Source organism: Lonchura striata, chromosome 14, assembly GCF_050655825.1.
Source record: "Lonchura striata isolate lonStrDom1 chromosome 14, ASM5065582v1, whole genome shotgun sequence".
NCBI lineage: Eukaryota > Metazoa > Chordata > Aves > Passeriformes > Estrildidae > Lonchura > Lonchura striata.
Genome location: NC_140716.1, coordinates 9,954,475 through 9,977,293, shown reverse-complemented (window position 1 = coordinate 9,977,293; position 22,819 = coordinate 9,954,475). Strand labels below are relative to the sequence as shown.

The following is a 22,819-nucleotide window of genomic DNA, read 5'->3' as shown; positions in this document are numbered from 1 at the left end:
CAGTATTACACTTTGTTTTGCTGTCAGTTTATTATGATTTGCCTCTGATGCTCTGAAGCAAAAGACTATTACTAGATACAGTTTCCATAGCAATTACAACTTTCTGAAAATGCTCAGAACTGCTTTCTCATTGTTTCCATTTTTCCAAGGATTTTTATTTACCAGATGAATGGTGCAAGGTAACTTTACAAGAGAGCTGCAAAGGGGATTTGTTGAGTGCTTTTGGGAAAGGCACCAGCCATCTTAGCCATGGTATTTGTCAAAACCATAGTGATTAATTTGGCAATTATAAAACTACCTTTATTATCTCCACACATTTGTAGTCTAATGGAATATGTAAGAGTGCTACTTCACAGGGCAATGGTTTCATGCAGCTAGGTCAGAGTTTGAGCTGTGAGTGGTTGAGATGTGTACATGCTTAATCTTCCTGGCTCTTCAGAGTGGAGTCAAATGGAGCAAGTCGTGTCATAGCTTGTAAAATCCTTTTTGCTTGTGCACTACCAAAAGAGGATCAGATGCTCTTTGTGGTCCCTGAAGTCTGCTGTGATATAAAAAAAAGTACTGGCAAGGAGATTTGGTCCAGTTCTGTGCTGGCTTTTGCCCTTTTTGTCATGATTGCTTGACAGGATTTCCAAGTCAGGACAAAATTCTCCATTACGTCTGCTATCTGTGTATCATTTTCTGAATTATACTCTAGTGATGCAGCAGCAATTAATTGTTTCACACAATGACTTTTACAAATCAAAGAAGCTCACTTCTTTTGGAAGTTAAATTAATTCAGCACTGGGAATTGCCCAGTAGATCACCGTGAAGTTGTGGGAACAAAACCAGAAGAGCATGTCTCATACATAGAAACTACTGTAGTTCTTCATCAGAAATAAATACCTGTCTTGACTCTTCTTACACTTTGTCAAATTTGATTCTTGCTATTTCCTGGCAGATCTTTTACTGTGTAATCTCTTAGTCCCCCTAGTTCTAATATTTTGTCTCCTCCCTAGCTCACCTTCTACTGACATGTGATTTGTGGTTTCTCCTAACCAAGGTAGGGCTCTAACTTTCTTCCACAGAGTTACACCTTGTATCTTATTATTTGCAGTTTGTTTTGTGTCAAGTTCTTTAGTACTCATACAGCCAAAAACCACCGAGCTACACAGATTTGTTATGAGATAAAGTGTCTGACTCTCTAGAAGGGCACAGATGGAACGGTGCTACTTTCACAGTGGATGTGCTACTAAAATTTAAAAGGAACAGCATGAAAAACATCTTATCTGTAAGCAGAGAGTCTTACTGAAATATCTATATTTGGAATCCAAAAATGGTGACTGAATTCATAAGGTGTTTGTTAAGGAATTAAATCAAGCTGTTCAGCTCTTTTTCAAACTTTACTGTGATGGATAAACTAAAATTTCTTTGGATTTTTTTTAGAAATATTTTTTCTTATGAGAAAGAAGCCTGTGTAGAATATCTGCTGAAGTTTGTCAGCACTTTTCAAAGTAACCACTTACTTTGTAAAAGCACTTTAGACAAGAATTTATAATTGAATTCTAGACTCAGTCATGAGATGTGGAAATGCTAGTGCTGTGGATCCTAAGGAATTGAAGTTAATTGCAGTAATTTACTGCTGAGCTGTGTGGTGCACAGAATCAAAATATATAGACTGACAAGAAAATCTACAGTCAAGCATATTCATTTTAACAAATGAATGGTACAATTTCAGTACCATTAATAACTCATTATGAATATTATTTCTTCTGCTATGCCTCCTTTGACACACTCTTGGTGTACCAAATCTGCCTTCTGTTCTTTCTTTGTGCTGTTATCAACCACTGTCTCCACTCTGAAGGCTCTTCATAGACCTCAATCCTCTCCTCCCTGTACAAAACCTATTTTACTTCTGAAAGCAACACTTGGCAGGGCTCCTCTCAGGGTATGATGCCCATGGGGTGAGAGACAGAGGCCAGTCTTTCTCCAGGGGCTGTGGGGCTGAGAAATGTAAGAGGTGGTGGGACTGACACCCCTTACAGATGGATACAATTAAAAAATATCTTCAGGGAAGTTGGAACTAATTTTTTTTCTGGATTTCACTGTACCCCCCTTTTAAAGCTTTTTTGGCTGCAATACATTACAATGCGCCCCTCCAGTGCTGTCAAACCATGTGCTTAACTCTGGGTCTTGCCTTCCCAGAGAGCCTCCGGTAGTGTCACTTATGGACAGAGAGCTGAAGATGGAAAAAATCTGTCCTGAGACCCTCTACATCCTTTTTTTTCAAGCAGTGTTGCTGCTTAAAACCCATTCTGTCTTTGCAGACCTATCCAATTTTTTCCATTTTTATTTTCTTGTTCCTCTAATGAGCACAAAATTCCTCAGAAGAGGCACAAAACTGCTGTAGAGGTGCTCACCTATAATCTAAGTTTATTTATTAATCCTTGCAAACTGTTGCTGAGTAAATTAAGTTAAATCTTTATTATACAGAGCTTTAATTTTGTACCTTTTTTTTAATTGGAATGAAACTTTTACTACTTTTGATGCAGACATCATCATTGTTACAGGAAAGCAGTGAGGAAGGAGAACATTAATATATATATAATACATATGAAAAATTGATGTTGCTAAAATTCAAAGGGAAGGTTGATACCTTGAATGTGGTAATACATATTGGGCAGCTCTTCTGATTTTGAAATATTTTGAAGAGTTTTAGAAAATATATCTTGATTTAACTTCTTAGTCTTTGAAGCTTTACCACATGATGCCATTTGCAAATATTCATAATCCTGTAAAAGAGATACATAATGAGGTTCTTAAAAACCCTTGAACATTGATTAAAGTACTTTAGAATCCAAAGAACCATACTTCTATTCATGCATAATGAAACAACAGCCTTTACATTAAAACTGGTTACCTGCAAAGTCTTATAGGCTTTTTACTTTTTATATCCCTCTGCTCTAGGGCTGGTGTTTGATTTCTCCTGCAGTCAAATCTCCCATTTAGGTTACCAGGGAAATTGGGATTATACTTTCAATATCTTATTCAAAATGCATATGGATTAGAAAAGGAATAGATAAATAGATGAGTGGGTTTCAGATTCAGGTACTGCCCTTTGTCCTTTTTTAAACTAGAATGACCTGCCTCAAAGATAGCATTTAATAATGTATTTTTTTCAATATAAAATAGGAAATACTAAATTATTTATAATGTCATATTTTGATAACATTTGAATTTTAATGGTATACATCAAGGTAATGAAAATACATAGGTTAAGGCTGATTAAATGTGTGTAATTATGTGGTTTCTAAGCAACATAGGCAACACAGTGTATCACTGTAAAGTATTAATCATAGCAGTTGTAATAGTCAGCAACTCTTGTTGTTTGGTTTGTCTTGTAATAATGCTTTAATACTTTCTCAATATTTATCCTGATTAACATGATTTTTAATCCTCTGCTTTTGGGGAATGAAGTAATGGAAGCTTTATTGGACAAATTACTTGGCCTTTCTAGTAGTTGTCTCTTGGTACCTTCTCAAAAAGCTTAAGAGAACTTCCAGCTGTAAACTGCATAGTGTAGCCTTTTTATGATGGAAGAATATGGTTTCACTATCTACATGGCTAATCGTGGTAGTAACTGAAGGTTGCAAAGTCATACAGAGGATCTTTAGATAAAGATGCAAAGTAGTTTGATAGTATAAGTCAAATATTTCTTGAATAGGTATCCATATCACAGAAAAGCCTGTCATGATTGACATTAATTGCCAACATTCTTGGCAGATTCTGAAACATGGCCCAAAGAGTGATCAGACAAAGATGAACTCTCACATCCACCCACGTTCAGAGGCAGCTGTTTCTTGTCAGGATTGACAGCTGTTAGTGGGGTGGCATATGAACCTTGGAAGGTCTTTTCCTTTGGCCTTTTTTCTTCATACTTTCTGTGGATTTTGGGTTTTTAGTGTTTCATAGTAATATGAATACTTCTGAGAGAAACAAAGATCACTTCAAGACTTAGTAAAACAAAAACAAGTCGATACTGCTCCATAAATTTTATACAAGAAAAAAGGTTAGCAGAAGAGATGAGATATTTTTCTTGTCAGTCATATCTTGAAAGTTGCTATTTTGACTTCTACTAGGAGGAAGGAATGCTATAAGGTTTCTCAGTATGGTAGACGAATTCAGGGGATTGAAGTAGTGGTGAATCATCTCAATAGGACAATAAGGAATATCCTTTGTAGGGAAACAATTATGATGCTATTCTATTCTTTTTCCCCCTTGGGCTCCAGAATGCTAGTTAAAAATACATATTTTAGATTATTTTTAGGAGATTTTTCTCTACTTAGTTTTTTCTTTTGTCTATATAATTATTAATGTAGTCCATAATCAGTATTTTAATAAGGAGCTGTTTTTGGTTATCATGTTGACATTCATTATGCAGATTTGGATAGAAGTTTCTATGAGCAATTCCTTACTTTTCTCTTAGGACTTCTGGCTCTCACACTGACAATTAATTTAAAACTAATTAAAAACATGAAAATACTTAGGATCATTTATACTTTTAATTAAATTAAAAGACTTGAGGGAAGGTTTGTGGTCATTTTTGACCACTCACGCATTTCAGTTGAAAATTAATGGGAAATAAGTTTCCAGAGTCATCTGTGAGTAGTCCCATGAGTCATATTACTGCTGCTTTTTCTGAAAACTTCAGTGAATGTGGGCTGAGATAATCTGATAGAGAAGTTTTACATTTGGCTGTGGCTTATGAGAAATACCTTCTTCAAATATGATTGTTGGAAATACCCAAATACATAGTGAAGTTTTACAAAGAGTTCTATACTGAAGCCCAAGGTACTTTTATCTTGGCGGATTTCAGTTTGTAGACCTGTGTTGGTACATGTGGTTTAATATGCTATCCCAAAGTACAATGTACGGTCAAAAATATAAACATTCAATTTTTCTTGGTAGTGTGGCACAGAGAATTACATTAAGTACATGTTTTTGTTGCTGGTTTTTGATGTCCAAACCATTCCAAAGCTCTCAAAAGGACAAAGATTCTGTAACAAGGAAATAAGGACCAATTCCACAGATGTTTCCAGAATTCATGAAGATGTTTTTTGTAGTGTTGTGAAAAGTTACTTCGTTCATCTGACTTAAAAGTAGTTCTGACTTGGTTTACTTTAATGGCATTAGATTATGGAAACATTACAGATCCAAGTTCTGTGGTACATGAATGAGACAAACTCTGCTGCTCTGCATTTTTATGTCATCCAAACTGTATTGGAAATGCTTCCTGCTAAAAAGTATGACTAGGCTGAAAATCAAATATATTTAGTACTTACATATGGTGTGTTCACTGAGGACATTTTTGCAAGGTGTTCAAGCTCTTAGAGAACATAGAAAGAGGATAGAAAGAAAATGAAATAGCTGATTCTGCACCACTTAGTACAAATGTGAACTGCTGAAGTATGGACCAGTTTGGGAGAATGCTACAGGTAAATATAATAAAACAGGATAAAATAAATAAAAACACTGGGCAGATTGTTCCTGCTCTCGGTGATGTTGTGTAAAGCATACATGAAAGGAAATGTCTGTGGTAAGTAAAGCTTATATGTTAAAACATCTAAGGCTAAATCATTACCAAAGACAGATGAACTGAGCTGACATTTCACTAGGAATCTGATCTTCCACAAGATGGAGCTGTGTGATTTCTGCTTTTGGAAGCATTCAGTGTTAGTAAATGATTCTTTGATTCTGTACAAGGACAGGAGAATCACAGTGATCTATCACAGCTTTCTTTTATAGATGCTAAGGAACTGGTGAAATTTAATTCTAGATGGTCGTGTGGGTGCTAAAATATTTAATTTAACATGAAGGCCTCTGAATCTAGAAGAAAAGCTGTATTAAAAAGAAAAGAAGAAAAACAAAATCATTACCTTTCTCTGTGAAGATCACAGCAATTTGCATACTGTGTGAGGGCCTGTCAGCTTTTCTTTATTTACTCACTTTGATTATGACTGCAATGCAGATTTCTTTGGAATGGTTTCTTACAATTTATGCTCTGCAACATCTGAATAAAGGAGGTATATGACTGCCTAAATGATAATTCAAACAAGTATTTTGAGTAACAGTGATGGACCTCCAGTTCTGGAGTGTTTATTAGGTCTGAGCAGATGTAAGTGAAGTACTTCATCAGCAGAATGCATTGTCTTTGGAAGCAATGACTGCAGAAGATCAAGAATTCATAGTAGCAGAAAAACAACAGAACACGAGGTCCTGGTGTGATGCCTTTGCATACAAGGGTAATGCAATCCTTTTCCTGAATAAGCAGGGGAACTAAACAGGGATGAGGAATGAGGGGAGTTTGTTTTAATTTGTTATGTGGCATTGGTGATACTGGCTGAGGAGACAGGAAAAAACACAGCATAACCTTCAAAGCCAGGGGCTGCCATCAGCAGAACTGGGCAGAGGCAAGGAACCAGCATCACTGGGAATCTCTCAGATGTGAGCCAAGGAACACCAGACAAAGGTCTGGAAAGGTACAAGAGTTCTTTCACAATGTATCAAGCATTTGAAAAGATTCAGGTTTCTCGGGTGTTATCACAGGATGTGTCACCAACAACCCCAGTGCCAACTGGGCAGCTCCCAGCAGGGCTCCTGTGGACCCAGACAAAACAGGTTGTGATTGCCTGTGGCCTCCTGGAGCAAGTGCTGGCACCCCAAGGAAGCACCTTTAACTTGCCCTAGAGAATGCAAACAGCAACTTGTGTGCAGCCTTGTTAACTCACTGTAGGTGTCAAAGTGACAGTTTCCAACCTGTTCCTGGGCTTTACTGTTTCAGATTGTAGTGGGTCATGATTATAAACACTTTGGAACTTTAACAAATTGGTATGATTACAGTGTATATGCTGAAGCTTGGTTTCAAATGAAGTTATGTCCAATCAAATTACAGCTCCCTTCTTCATTCATGTTTTGTTGCTAAAACTTACAAAATATGCTGTCAACCACTCCCCTGTTTACCAGCCTTTGGCTGGCAGAGAGAAATGGGACACCTGTAATTGCTTCCAAATTCCACATAAGAGGATTGTGTGGCTGATATATACACAATCATCAACTGGTGGGTATGTCAAGCATAATAGGTAATTGCTGAGCTTACACAGCAATATTTTCCTCACTGGGAAGACTCATGTCAGTCTTTATCTCCTACTCAACTGTCAGTTCTCATGGAAACTTGTTGGAACTTCAAATCTTTTAGACCGAGTCCTCTTGTCAAATTTGATCAAAATTAGCCAATTCATTCAAAAGTTATGAGGGAAAGGGTGAGAACCGACAGGCTGGCAGTGCATCTGTGTAATTTATTTCCTTGCAAAACTAGCATGGAAAGCAAAATTTTGTAATTTTCAAAATGAGCGGTTGGAATTCAGTAACCTGCATTTAACTGAACTTACAGAAATTCACATGACTAAGTGAATGTGCACAACTTAGTGTTTGAGTCACAATGTTGAGAGTCCGCATCATTTGGGGTTTGTGTGCATGTGGATATATAGAAACTGATATATAAACCACATTCACTCCTGGAGTACCTGAGGATAAAACTTACATTGTCTAGCAGTTTTTCAGTTTGTTTTCCTAACTCCTGCCAATTTTGGAAAAAAGCCCAAACCCAAACCCACCCCAATCAGCAGGATTGATTTTCTAGTTTTTTTTTTTTTTTTTTTTTTTGACCTATGGTGAACATTTTACTAAAAGAGAAAAGCTGAAGGAAATAGCTAATAGCAGATGACAACTATGTTTCCACTTAATCTGAAGATCTAATGTGCTCTCTGTTACAGTGGACAGACCTACCTAATTTTGAAAATAGGACTAAAGGAAAAAGTTGCTGAACATTACATGAACATGATCATATAGTTACTGAATTTTCAGTCTGTGGATAAAAAGTCTTTTACAGAGTTAGGTATTATACAACTTAGTAGAATTATCTCTTCTTTAATTATATATTTCTGGATGCAGGTAAAGTGAGTGATTTATTTTTCAAAGAATATAAAATAATTTAAATAGTAATAAAACATGTACCAAATGAATGCATTTTAATTTTATATTAAATAAAATCAGCCATAGATATAATTTGGTTTACCTACTTTACTTTTTTGCATGTTTGTCTTAAGCCATTTGAGAGATAACAGTCTTTTGTTTGTTAAAGTAACCTTACATTTGAAGAAGTCATAAGAAGCAATCCTGTGGTCCCGTCACAGAAAACCTGATTTTGGCTTGGTACAGTAGTCCATCTAGATATAGATTTTAATTTCAACAGTATCTGTTAGGAAAGAAGATTACGTATGCTCTGTCATTAAATCATATGTATGAAAGGATGGAAACTCTCTAATTTGATTCTTCCCTCTTTCTGAGAGTAGAAAAAGTAGGCACCTGCTTGTTTCAGACTTACTTGAAAGACTTTCAGAAATGAATAATTCACATCAATAATATGAGTTGAATTGCATCCCTTAAGGGAAAGCATGAAAAGAAATAGGCAGGCATTACTAGTCAAGCTTTACTTTTGTGCCACCAATAAACAAGGCTTTAAATGAAACACAAAAGCAGCAAAGTGTGTGAAATTCATAATTTGAAAAGAAGGCATGTAATAACAGGGAGGGCTTCTGAAGTAACTTAAGGACCAAAAGAAGTTGCTTTATTTGCAGGTAAGTATAGTGCAACCTACACACTTCAATCAAGCCAACAGTAGGCTTTAGTAAGAGATAATAAATTATGAAAGGTGGTTTTGTGAGGAGGATGGAAAGATGCTTGTACTTCCTGCTTGTATTTATACATGCAGTAAACACACCAAAATAGACCTGCTGTGCTGCCTTGCATTATGGCACCCAAACAAATTGTTATCCATGGGCTCACTTCAAGCTGAAACTTGCATTTTCTATAGGGAGATGTCAAAGTTCACAGGTAGGAAACATCAACTATGATCACCCACCTAAATAAAATGTTCCTGTGTTTTATCAGGTGCTTTGCAGGTATCTCAGCAGTTATCAGACTGTATAATTAAAAGTACACAAAGGGCTTAAAAATGGTGTATTGGAATGTAAAGGTTTATCTAAATAGAATGAAGAGGTTTCTCATTCAGTTGTAAATTAAAGTTCATTTTGGCTTCTATACATTTGAGATCTGATGATATGTTCTTATGTGGAGTTATAGTTCCATCTCCCTGGCCCATCTCAACTTGTTCACATGCAGATTGTTCCTGAAATTCTGTAGAAATGCACAAAGAGCTCCTAGTCTGAATGTAACTAATCTGTAATAAATCCCTATCCAAGACAAGATTAAAGGCATTCCTAGTTAAGTTAAGGCAAGTCTGATGTGTTGTGGAGCAACTTTTGTTTTTCTGCAGCTAGGCTCCATCTGTAATAAACCCATTATGGAGCAGTGTCTGCTGTGCTCTTTGTAGGCTCCCCAGGGATGTGTGTTGTCACTGAGGAACGGCACCCTTTGTGTGAAGAGAGTTATCTCTTTCACTCCAAAAGTAGCATTACAGTAAAAGTTGTGGCACAAAAAAAGTCAGTGATTTTCTAAATCTTCTTCCAGGACTTTCACAAAGCCTTTGCCTGAAGTCTGGTTACTTTATTCCTACTTTTTTTTGGTTGTTGTTTGGTTTCTTTTTTCTTTTTTTTTTTTTTTTTGAGATGCGATGTACTTGATTTACAACTGCCTGCCCAGTGGGTATTGAGGTTGGATAACTATTCTTAACATTAGCTGTAATGGAAGTGTCTGGGCTGGGGTAAATATTAAAAGACGAAGGAAGCATTGAGAAAGAATAAAGTGACACATTTTTGATTACACATGTTCTAGAGCCTGTAATTTTTCTGTTGTCCTCCAGTAGGAGGAATATTTTCTCAGGACTAATTATTTCTTATATTACCACAGAAATGGTGGAATTTGCAGCCTAATGGATGAAACAACTTCTTAGGATCTCTTCTCCTTATTTTTCTTTTATGTTTACCACTCCAGCTCCAAATGCTGTGTTCCTTTACTGCTGGCTGAGATTTGGAGGACAGCTCTGCCCTGCAATCTGTTCCTCTAGTTCTAGATTTTACTCTTCTTTCACACTTTATAGGAACTCTTTAGAATCCATACAGTGTACAAAATCTGTCCTTTTCCAAAAAGCCCAGCTATAAAATATACATTAACGTACAGTGGATACTTGATCAGCTTTGTAGTTGAGCCCCTGGTGTACCCGCAAAGGGTCTGGAAATACAACAAAGCCATAATGAAATGTGTCAGCTTGGAATGGAGTGTCCTGGCTGAGGAGCAGGGCTCTGTCACTGGGAATCAGTGTGGGGTTGTGTTAATATTGCAGGCTCATGAATGTTTTAGTTTGAGTAAATGCAAAAATCCTTCAAACTCTGTCCTTTCTAGGTTTGGTTGGCAGAAGAATCTGCTGCAGGGTTAGCTGGCTTTCTGTTATGATTCATAGATGTGCTTTCTCATCTCTGTATAAGAGAATGTTGCTACCTTCTCCTTTCTTTAAAATGAAATGCCTGTTTTTTAGAACTGAGATATTTTGAAAAGTATAATTAAATGTCACCAAAAGAATATATGAGTTTTCTTGAGGGGTGATCCCTGCTCAGCTGCACCTGTTTGCCTATTCACTCAAGATGAATTAATTGGAGCTTTATCTTCTCTCCTTCCTCTCTTTATTTTATCCTTCTCTTTGTAGAAAGGCAAAACTGAGCCCCAGAGATCCAGCTGAAAAAATCTCCTTGCATATAGACAAATGATGGCCATGAGGCATAGAACACGAGTGGGAATATGAGGAAAAAGGAGAATAAGAAACACTTTATTCAGACAAGGTGTTTACCAAACAAGAGATAGAGGTCTAGAAAACTGAAGAAAAAAAAAGACATGTGCAGTCTGTCTCCTGAAGACCTCCTGCAGACATTTCAGTTGTATATTTTGATAAAATATTTTCTGACTTTTCAAGGGTGCCCACAGTTTTTGAGCTATGGCATTGGCACAGGAAATGCTTGACAAGATATTTCTGACAAAACCCGATGATTTCAATCCAGAAACAGAAGATAGCACATCCATAAAATTCTGGTACTTCTAGGTATATTTTGATAAGAACTTGTCAGTGATCAATATTTTAGGTAATAAGTACTTTAAAATGGTCCTGACAGACTCGTTAATTACAGTTAAAAAGGAAAGAATGACGTGGCCTTCAGTGTTGAGCACTTAGCTCATAAAAAGTGAAAATGAATTTAATAGTAATATGGATCTCTGTGTGAAGGGACTTTCTTGTTCTCAGTGTTCCATATGTTTTTTTCTTTTCCTGACATCAGTGTGATGAGTTTATGTGGACAGTTGTTTTGGAGATGGTGTTGCTCACATGTATGAAGGCAGTAAAGTTCTCTGTAAAAATAATGGAAACCAAGGGAACAATTTAAACACTGGCTAAAAAAGAGGTGCTTTTGCAGCTGAATGTATTTTTGTGTTTTCAGCTGCTGTAAGGAAAAAGGTGCCATCCATATTTATGCTTCATTAAATAAGCATAAGGAGACCTGAAAAATAAAAAGTAAAACTGAAACTTTCTTCCTTGACAACATGAAGAAACCTGTCAGTGAAAGATACACTATTTAAATTGTGCCACTCAAAAAGGGGGATCAGGAACAAAGCAGGTGAAGACAGCCTGTTTCACTGATTCCAGAAGAAAGAAAACTCAATTATTCTAAGTCAATAAACAAGAAATTGTTTCCTACATGGTTCTAAATTCTGACATGAAGAATTAAAACCACCAGCTACTAGACGGGCTTGATATTCCCAGTATTTCAGAAAATGGAATAATTGATTGTTTCTTCCTTTCTGAATTTAGGAGCTTTTTGTTTTATTTATTTATTTTTTAATGCTAGCTCTAGAAGCTCTGTTTTTGTCTACTTTATAAATACATTAATAAAAAAATTGCAGCTACCAATAAGCATGGACAATGCTTCTTATTACATCATATAACAATATTTCAATTTTTTTCTGATTCAATCACATTTTGCTGTGACTTTCAATTCTTAAAATATAATGAAAATTCAAAAAGGACATGCACAAAGTTTATGATTTTATAGGATAAAAATATTATTTTTATTTATTATCTATTTGTGCTAGAAATAACATTTTCCTCATCCATATGGAGAAACTGTAATGATAGTCACTATTAATGCTTTTTCCTGGTAAAAAATTAGGGGGTGGAAAAGGAGAAAATCAAAATCATTAATGAATCCTAAAGCTAAATATCTTTTGTGATATGTTCTAACTTGTGCAACCTTTCTCTTACAGTGCAGGGGGACTGCTGCAAGCGACGACAGGTGAACTGGAGAGCTGAAAACTGGCCTCTGCAGAGGTGGTATGTGTGCTGGGGCAACAGCAGCAGGTTCTCAATATGTAGGGAATGGGAAAGAGCAGCATTCAGATTGATTTGGTTATTTGTGTCTTTGAATTATTGATAGTTCAGTCATCTAAGAATAATGTGGAAAACACTTCAACCAGCAACAGATAATGCAAATCCTTGAGTTCACTCAGACATTGCTTCTGTATTCAATGCCTGTTACCACTAGACCAAGTCTCCTAAATTTGCTTCAGCTTTGTCCTCAAATGTTCATCAGGCAGAGTTGGTTTTGGTTTAGCTCTTTTGTTTCAGATGAGTGAATGGTAAGTTTTCTACCTTCATATCCAGGTACCTTTCAGCTTTGAAAGTTCATCTCCTAAACACCTTGCCTTGTTTTAGGTTCCCCTCTTTATGTGGGTGTATGATCTGTTGTTTCTAAACTTATCCATTCCTTACTGTGATTTATAACTTGGGTCTCTGCAGAAGATCAGAATAGAAGCTGACGGAACAGGTAAACAAGCAAACAGGATTTTCAGCCCTTCTGCATTAGAATACAGTTTTGTATGAAACAGTACTGTAGAAGCTGTCTCCTGAATGCCTGTAGAGTTGCATCATTATCTATTTAGGGAATATTATAATGGGCATGTGTGGAAAATGGCTCTCTAAGTAAATGACAGAAAGCATTCCTCAAAGATCATGGTACAGGGTGTTTTCCTTTTTCATCTGTTTGGGCCTGTTCTTTTTATTACATTTTTTAAGAGACATCCCTCATGTAGACTGTCACCACCTTCACGTTATTCTGCTATTGGCAAAAAATAAAACAAGATTTAACATCACCGATTGTTTTCTTTGCTGGTTATATTTGTTCTCAGTGTGTGCATTCTAAGGCATGCTTGTGTGGGTGCTTATGTATTAGTTATTCCATTTCTTGTGCAATTTACCTGATAAATCTTACTTGCTGCAAACTGATCCACTATCCAAATGCTTTATAGCTTCAGCTGTAATTTATATTCTGTATTTGTGCTTGACAGCTTATTTTAGGATAAGATTTTTTTATAACCTTCCTATTAATTTTTATTTAGGGTGCTTTCAATGTATTTTGAATGTTGGAATGGGGATAACTTAATTTAACCAGTGTGATGATGTACATAAATGAAGGAAAGGCTTCAAATAAGGCAACTGTTGGAAGTACAGTTCTCAGGTAGACACTGATCAGACTGCTCCAGAGGAACTTCTGATCATCACTTCTGATCACTTTTCTCATCATCCTGCTTCTTCTTTCTTGGTGTTCCTTCAAAGTGCCAAGTCTTTTTCTCCTACCGTGTTCTGTCAAATCTCTTTGTGAATTCTGCTCCCTCTTCCTGTTTAGTGTCTGAGCTCTGCTTCTCCCTCAGCGGGGAACTTGAAGAACTTGAAATTTTCCAGCTTAGCCACACAATTGCCCCAAAAGGATCATGTTAAACCAATCTGAGCTAATAATGGAAGCACCTGCTTTATTTGATGTCAAGTTCTGGCTCCTTACAGACATGTTTTAAAGGTACAATTCCCCAGATAACCTGTCAGTCCCAACTTAGCTCTGGCAGCTACTGTTAGTTTTACTGGTTTGCAACCCATTTGCCACATAGTGGGATGTTTTAGCACCTTCATAGTCTAAACCAGGAGCTATAAAATATATGTAACAAGAATATAGGCTTGAAATAGAACATAGCCTTGAGACAGGTTTGACTGGTCTTTTACACGACTGGAATTTTCTTGGTGTAATTGCTACAGTGTGTAAGACATCAATTTCACAGACATTGGTGTGAACTTAGTTTCAAAGTTTCTTTCAGCTGAATTTTGTGTGGTATTAATATTATTTTCAAAGAAAGATACCAACTCTTTCTAGAAATGAGGATTATTCTCCAGGGAGCCACTTTCTCTCTGTGCAGTTTCCTCTGCAGAAATAATGATCACATAAGAAACAAAAGTTCTAGTTGATATAATGTCTGAATTGTAGATAGCCATAACACTGTATATAAAATATTGTATATTTAGATCTAAATTGCTCAGATTAAATTATTTGAATCATGATAATATGTTTTTATTTTTACTGAAAAAATAAACAAAATTTCACAAAAAAAGAAAGACAATGGGTAGTTTTTGTTAATATGTACTACCAGTGTTATGTGTGATTGAATGCTATACAATATCTTATGTATTAGAAAATTAGGATTCAATAGTAAACTGGCCAAGGGAGTTGATATAACTCCTTAAATTTATGTCTCCCTGATAACATAATCTGAAAGGTCCAAATCCTTGCAGTGTCTGCTGTATTAAAGAGCAATAATTTGTGCCACAGTAATGAAGGGTTATTTAAAAAAATAAGAAGTGGATTTTATGTTACCTTTTCCTTTTCTCATTAGCAGGACCAGTTCCAGGAATATAGATTGAAGCATTTTAAACAGAAGTGAAGGTACTTTGGGATTCCTATGAATGTGACCTCTTTCCTCTCTTCCTTTGCCAATGCCCCATATCTTACTGTATACTGAGCTATTCCAGGAAACTACAGCAGTGAAAACATGCACGTGGTGCACCATATTGTGAGAAAAAATTCACTTGCCAGCTTGTAGTAGGAGGGGTGCATATTCAAGAAGACAGACTGTAACCAGCTCCTGCTCTTTACAACATTATTCAACTTTGCCTTTTATTGTAGTACCCTTTTGTGACTCCAGCTCCACAGAAAGCTCAGTTTTATCATTTGGTGTGATTGAAGTGGGTTTACCTTTCTACTGCTGTACTGGGGGTGCCCCAGGGTATCCAGCTCTTGCCCTGGACAACTTTGTCTTTTCCCTATCACCATGCAAGCTGATAATGCTTATCTTGCAGAACAAACAGGTTTGCTTTTCCTCATGTGATAATGTATATGTGCATATTTGTTATGTAACCTATAGTCACTTAGAAATACAGTCTACAATGGGTCACAGCACTCAATCTCTGGAAAACAAGCACTTGGATCTCAGGAACCTCAGAAATTATCATTAATCATAAAAAAAAAAAAAATTAAAGAGTTGTTCTGATTGGTTCTTCCCAGGCAGGAGAAGGGCAAATCTTACACACAGTATAAAGAGATCCTAATGGTATCTGCCAACCCAGTACACACTGCCATCTATACCATTATTTGGGGGGTTCTTGCTCAAAATAAAAAGAGCAATAACTTTTTTATTAATGCAAGGTTCACTATTCCTCATATGTGATGATTTTTGCATGTGACATAGTTTCTCAGATATGTGATAACCTGTCAACTCAGGAGTTTATTTGGACAGTATTTCCCCTCTGGGTTTCTTTGTTTGAACATCTGATCAAAGGAGAACAAAATGCTGACAAAACCTGTACCTAGTGAACCATTGTCTGTTCTCACCATTTCACCTTCCTGATCTCAGATGTCTCTTGAGATGGTTCCTTCGGTTGTTGCTTTGACATCTATTTAGAAAAGAATAGGCAAAGTTCATATGAGTCTGATTTTTTCTATAAAGCATATTTTATCTCTTCAGTAGGCATATTTTCTATGTAGGACCACATTTTTCATCTTTTCACACAGTAAAACTGACATAGCAAAAAGAGAATTGGAAATCTTGGAAATTTTTGAATTAAAGAGCCTGTAAGTCTGCAAGATGGAAGATTATTCTGTGTTGCATATTGTGTATGTGCACACAGCCATCTCACCAAGTCTTGCAGCACAGTAAGTTAAAAATATTGCTCACCCTCAGATTGTTTTTTGATCGCCAGGCAGCTACAGATTTTTTGCCTTTGCATCAGCACTTGATACCTGGTTTACTGCTGCAATTAATGTCAAACCAGAAAATACAGACTCTGGACAGTTAGAGTGTCTGTTGTCATTGCAGAATTATGATGACTGTAATTGTAGCAGGCAGACCAGATAATGAGCATGAAAGAAGAGATTCAGGATTTATCTGAGGTCTGGCCTAGCCCTAGAAATAGAATCCAAGCATTCTTCTTCCCAGTGCAGTATCTATTTTGATGGATTCTTGCATGACTTCAAAATTTTGCTCACATAATTTTGCTCTGCTGAAAAATTGCACAACACAAGTAGTTCTATGAAATACTGTGCCGCAGAAGTTTCTCATCACTTTAAAATCTGATTAAACTTTTGATTAACATTCTAGGAGCTGAATATTTATAATTGGGAAAATTTGACATCTTTGTATATGTTTCTGCATGTCTGGAAAATGTTGAGATACATTTGAGTCTACTTTTGGTAATTGTAAACAATTATTGCATTGTATACTAGTTTCAGCATTATTTTTAAAAATTGCCAGAATATGTGTATGAAATATGGTATTTGTGAATCTTCATGTTTGCTCAGTTATCAATTTTAGAACACATTTCTATCTTATCTCCAAAACACCTAAGCTCCATAAATATAGACTGAAATTAGCAGGAGCTGCAGACAGTACTTCAAAAGATCATGGTTTTTATTTGATAGATGGATGACAGTAAGTCCAGAAAAATAAGCAAACGATCAGCCAAGTCAGGGTCTTTACAGCAACATGGGAACTTCCTTGCAGTTCAAGTTTTAGGGCTCACTATTAAACTATTTAATATAATTTTGAACCTTTACACAAACATCTAGGGGATTTTCCATTTGTAACTCAAAAATAACCACTTTTTCCAGATTTGCAACAGTAAGGTGAGGATTTGAGATAGTGGAGAGGCAACAGGCTACAGAAAGAAACTACAATAAAATACCAGCTTAGAAAAGCAGAAGAAAGTCCCAAAAAGCCCAGTTTCCTGTGAAATGCTCTTGAAAGCCCTGCTCCCTGCTAGTTATTCTTGGTAGCTTTGACTGGATTCCCCCAGTGTAGTTAATCGCTCCATCTGTTCGGCAGCTCGCCGTCCTCTCTTTGCTCCTTGCTCCCTCTGATCTGGTTGGCTGTAGTTCACAGCAGCCTCTACGCTTCTTCAGTGAGTTTAGAATAAGATAAATGACCAAAGAAGTCTTTGCTAAAGAAAGTGTGGCTCCTGGTTTTGTGTCTTCTCCTTACCTTTCTCTACATAATACCCAAAGTAAGCTTGTTTTGCTCATAATTTCTTTAATAACTTTGAAAGATCTGCACTTAGAATAACTTCCTCCTGGTGAAACCTTCTGCTGGAAAAATGTGTGCAATTTACTTTCCCATCCTTGAATAGTTGTGTATTTTATTTCCCTCTGCTCTACAGTTTAGCTGTTAATTAAAGAAAGGTTCCAGAAAGGTTCCATTGTGTTGATGGGGCCTGCTGTGCCCTGCTCCTCTATCCCACCCTAGTCAAAGTGGAATTCTTTCAGAGCTCTCTAGATCTGCATGGGATATTCCCACCCCTTGGAGCTCCTCTCTGCTTTCAGCAATTGGTGTGGTTAACCCAGAGGTGGGAGGAGGCACTGGTGTCTCAGGGAATGCTTTGGGCTCTGGGTGTGGAGCACTCTGCTGCTATGCATGTGCCTTGGGACAGGTAAACCTGCTCAGGTTTTTGTACCAGGTCCCCAGATATATACTGCAAAGAGGTTTAGTGTCTGCACAACAGGGGAGGATGGGATAGTAAACAGTAACAAGAAGACCATGCAGATTTTTTAAAAGTTTTAAAATTTTAATAGTTTTATTTAATGTTGATCTACTTTTCAAGTCAAAATTCCAAACATCTACAGAACTGAATTACTGAGAAATTTGATTTCTGTTAGTATCTTTGCCACAGTTCTTATTCTAAAATATTTCTGTCCTTTAAGTTGGTTAAAATTGTTTATTTCTACCTATCAAAGAGGAATTGTTCATAATTTATTAATTAAATATATGATATAAATATATGAGAAAAAGTATCAATGACAATATATCTTTGAGTTTAGAAAGATAACAAAAAATATAATTTAGCTGTACTCTTTTGACAACTGTATTTTATAAGGGTTCAGAATTTAAAATAGTAACTCCAAAACAACAACCTAAAATTCAGTGTACATGAATGAATAAGGTAAATAAGAGGAAAGGGGTGGTGGACTGGGGGAGGTCTCATTCACTTTCCACATGAAAGGGGAGAGGCTGGTGCTCTCTACTTGTATATGCATTTGTAGCCACTCAATAACTGTGTGGTAACCACTTCATGGAGGGTACTAGAAATTGCTACTTGTTTAATTGCTCTGTATCAAACTAAGAAAACCCCAAACGCTGTGACATTTGGTGTCTCCATCTTGTTCATCTGAGAGATTTCACGTCTCCCTGAGCAGCAAGGACTTCCCATAGTTGCTTGCATAGTGTCTGCTGTCAAACATGTGAGTGCCCCAGTCAGGATCAACTTTTCTGATTCTACACATTTCCTGCTATTATATTTTTAGTTAGAATCAGGATAAATTACAAATTGGTTATTTGCAATGAGTTACATCACAGCCTGCATTAAACCTGCAGTTGCATCTTCATAGGAAAGGGCATAACAGAAATTATTCAAAAAACATGATACTGCATCTTTTCCTCCCTCCAATCTAGCAGAAGAGGCTACAGGTTTTTTTTTTTTTCTATTGGTTTCCTCTATTTATTCACCAGTTTTTCTTTCTCTTTACCTGTGATGCAATTTTCAGAATTGATCCCACTTTTCAGCTGTACATCTCGTGACTGTAGGACTTAATTGTAACATTTTTAATGATCAGCTCTGTCATTTCTTCTTCATAGAAAAAAGCAAGATATGGACACAAAATGGCTTTTTGTTATTTCATTTTCAGTCACTCAGCAGCAGTCAAGCAGAACATTGCAGAAGCGAAATATTAAATCAGAGAGCATGTTAAGAAACTGCCTTTTATTTCTTTATTTTGAGACAGTGTCAAAAGTCTTCTTTCAATATGACTTTTTAATCTTCTGCCACTTGGTCTCAAGAGTTCTTTTTCTGTGGATGTTCAAAAGTGAAAGGTACATCCCATGGCCTGCAATGTGAGATCACAATGCCAGAGTCTTTCCAGTTTCTTTCATTCCTACTCTCTAAATACTTTCTTTGTAAAATAGTTTTAAACATTTTGATCATCTGAAGATTTTTAAGTGTTTTATGATTTTTTCTTTTAATTACCAGCAGGTTCTGTCTCCTCTCATGATAAGTAAAAATAGTCCCTTGTCTGCTGAATTACAGCTAAAACAGGATGGGAAATGCTCCAGTCCTGGGCATTTACAGCGTAGGTGATGGAGTTGGTGGCTGCACAGCTGCTCCTGTGGGGCAGTGCTAAGCACTCCCCATGGCCCTGAGAGGTGAGGGAAACATCACTTTCAGGCTGCTGTAACACACTGGTCCCTGATTAGATCCATGTTTGAGAGGACCTAGACTTTGTTTTGTGGATGAGGGTTATTATAAATTGCATGACATATCTGCCAAATTGTTTCCAATAGCAAGGTCATTTAGTTCACTCATTCTTCAAGCATAGGAAAGTTGTATTTTTTTCTTGTCTCTTATTGATAGATGCAGAATTGTTTTAAAACTGGATTTTTAGTCTTGAAAAATAAACATCACTCCTGGAGACTGTAGCCTGTATTTGAGTAAAAAAATAAAAACCAGGTATTTAATTAAGGTGCTGAAGACAGTGATTATCAGGGACCATTTAGATATGTCTAGTTGGTCTCTAAGAAACACTGATTATTTCTGGACAGCTATGCTAGAAATTTCCACTGATGTTTATTAAAGTTTTCATTTCTCAAAATAACTAAGAAACATAGTTTCAGAGAAGGCATCATTAAAATGTCAAATCTCCTTGTGCTTCTTCCTTATCCTGCTTATATCTCTTCAGAAATACTTGCAACACAAGTACAAATTCTTGTATTTCTAAATCTAAGTTTCCGATCATTTGGAATGTCTGTTTCTTGTTCCGCTGTTTCTGGTATCCAGCTGAGTCTCTCTGAACTCTCTGAACTCTGTCCCTCTTTCTTTTCCTTTTTTTTTTTTTTTTTTTTTTTTCATTTTCAGTCATTCCCCTTCATCTCTCTCAGTTCAAGTTAACTGGAGAAAAAAACCTTTTCATCTTTGCAATCTGGTTACTAAAAATTTCTTTGAAAGCTGCTTTAAGGTCATCTTTTCTTAGTTCCATTGTTTGCCTGACAATTTTTTGGTTATTGATGACATTTGCTGCTATTTCCATTTTGTACTGCTGACCCAAGCCCTGAATTCATGTAACTTGATCTTTCTTTGGTTTCATATTAAAATGATGTCATTTGATTGACTCTGTTCCTGTGTGTATGATGCTTCCAAATCAAAGTGAGTTGCAAAACTTATTGAAACACAAATAAGGCAGTGCAGGTTGAAGTGCTGTTTTATCATTTGGGGCAGTGTTTCTCCTTTGCTGTTTTTGTTCCCTGATGTTTTTATGTCTTTCCAGCTGATTATGAACAATGTTACTGAGACAATTATTATCTCTAATTGAGTAGCAGCTAAATATGTTTATTTTCACCAGTCAGTCTTACACCAGAACCAGTTTTGTAGGTATGTTTCTCTGAGTTTGAATTTCAACTGAATTAAAGAGGTGATAGAATTATTTTCATAACAATTATGCTATATTTTTAAAATATTGATTTATTGCACTTACACTTTATCTCAGCTTTGGACTGGTAATTGACTGCATAAAGCTGTTGTGGATGACTTTATTAAAAATATTTTCCTTTATATGGAAGCATTATTGTTTGATTGCTGTAATGATGTTTTCTGCTTTCAAGAGAACCATGTCCAGTATCCTGGTGAGCTTTCAATAAATGCTTAAATGTGGACAGGCTTAACTGCTGCATAACAATTCACTAGACAATAGATTCATCACCTTACTTCTCCATCAGCCTTGAGAGTTTGTCCATCATCCTAAATTATATATAATGACATACATTTGCTGACAAACAGAATACTTTGGATGTATTTTAGATAGCTTAGTGCACTTAGGTTGCTAAAATAAGAATTTCTGATATTTTAGTATATCTTAAAGAATATGGCAAAACCTGGTCGGGTAACTAATGTCAGTTGGAATAGTTGATTTTTATTTTTTAACATTCTTTTTACAACGACACTCTTGTTAAATAATCTATTAACCACCTGATACCTATTAAGTTCATGTACACCAAGTAAACTCCCTTGTATAGGAGGTCTTGGTGAATAAAATGATACAGATTCATCAGTTTTAAATCAGAGGTACCAATTCTGAATCTGGTTCTGCTGGTACACTTTCTGATTCTGACATATCTGGTGAAGCTGCAGGCAAGAAATATTAGGGTTTCAATGAGATAATTTGATTTATTCTAAGTATAATTTTTTTTTTAAGTGTAAGGCCTTCTTTTCTGGTTCTCTCAAAAATACTACATTGTAAGTGCATTGAAAGTGAGATATTGGAAATGCTCAGGTTTTGGTAACTTAAAAACATTTTCTTAAAGCAGAGAATTATTTAAACTAGTTTTCTAGTTTTTCTCAAATATTTTGTCCCTTTTTAATTGTTCATTATTTTACTCAGTAGATGACATTATTCTTCATTGTATTTTTTTGAAGATGCTTGCAAATTTATCTTTTTTTTATCACCCTGAAATAACTGAAGAAGTTTCAGTCAACTCAGTGGGAATTAGAGTGCTTCAGTTATTTTGTGACCTGGTTCACTACATGAAATTGGGAAGAACTTTTTCCCTTCTCGCCGTTTCCCCTGTACTGTGGCATACATGATGTGTCTTACAGAAGGTACAGGTCTTGCTGCCTGCTTGTAAGTCCCTGTTTTAGTTGCTGTTGGTTTGTGCCACTGATGCAAAAGATAGATTATTTGCAATTCATAGTGTGCCAGGGAAGGTATATGCTGTTATCTCTGCTTCTTAAGTGAGTGAAAGCTAACTAACACAGCATGAAAATAAGTTGAATTGGATTCACCTTCCTCTTTCAGATAAATTTAAATGAGCATTCACAGTAGAGTGTAGAGCACTATGAGTTTTGTAAACAGAACACTGCTCTGCCAAAAATATGGCAAAATTTAAATTAGCTTTCATATTGTAAAATTATTTATTGCAGCTTATTTTCCACTAGGGATTCTGTTATTATATATTCTTTTTCCTGTAGTTTTTCCTGTTAGCTTTGCCAAAACCTGGAAGCATAAAAGGGAGCGAGTTTGTCCTGCCTTTCATGATAGCAGTGAAACTATAACCTAGGAGTTAAGTCTAGTCCTGTTCTAAGAGCCAATGTGAAGCTTGTGCAGGATAAAAAGGTTTATTTTAGACCTTGGGGGAGATTTAAGAAAAAAAAATATATAGAAACTATATGGAGAATTTCTTGCTCCGGAATCTTTGTATGTATTGGATTATGAGCGAATTTAGAAGGTGCTTTATTTTGGAGACACTTATCAGTGAAAACTAAGCTACAAAGAACAGGGACTGACTTTCAGTTAATGAAAATGGCACTTTGATTAAACATTCCCATTAGTTGTTGATGTTGGTTTGTTACTGCTTCTATCTCTGCCAT

The 22,819-nt window shown here is 36.1% G+C and overlaps 1 long non-coding RNA gene across 1 annotated transcript in view; it reads left to right on the top strand.

Annotated features, from left to right (window-relative positions):
• LOC146766080 (uncharacterized) overlaps positions 1–22,819 on the top strand; it is a 152,688-nt gene that overhangs the window by 5,620 nt on the left and 124,249 nt on the right. The window contains exon 3 of the long non-coding RNA XR_014958533.1: positions 12,304–12,370. This is a non-coding gene — a long non-coding RNA (uncharacterized LOC146766080). The remainder of the gene's footprint in view (positions 1–12,303; positions 12,371–22,819) is intronic.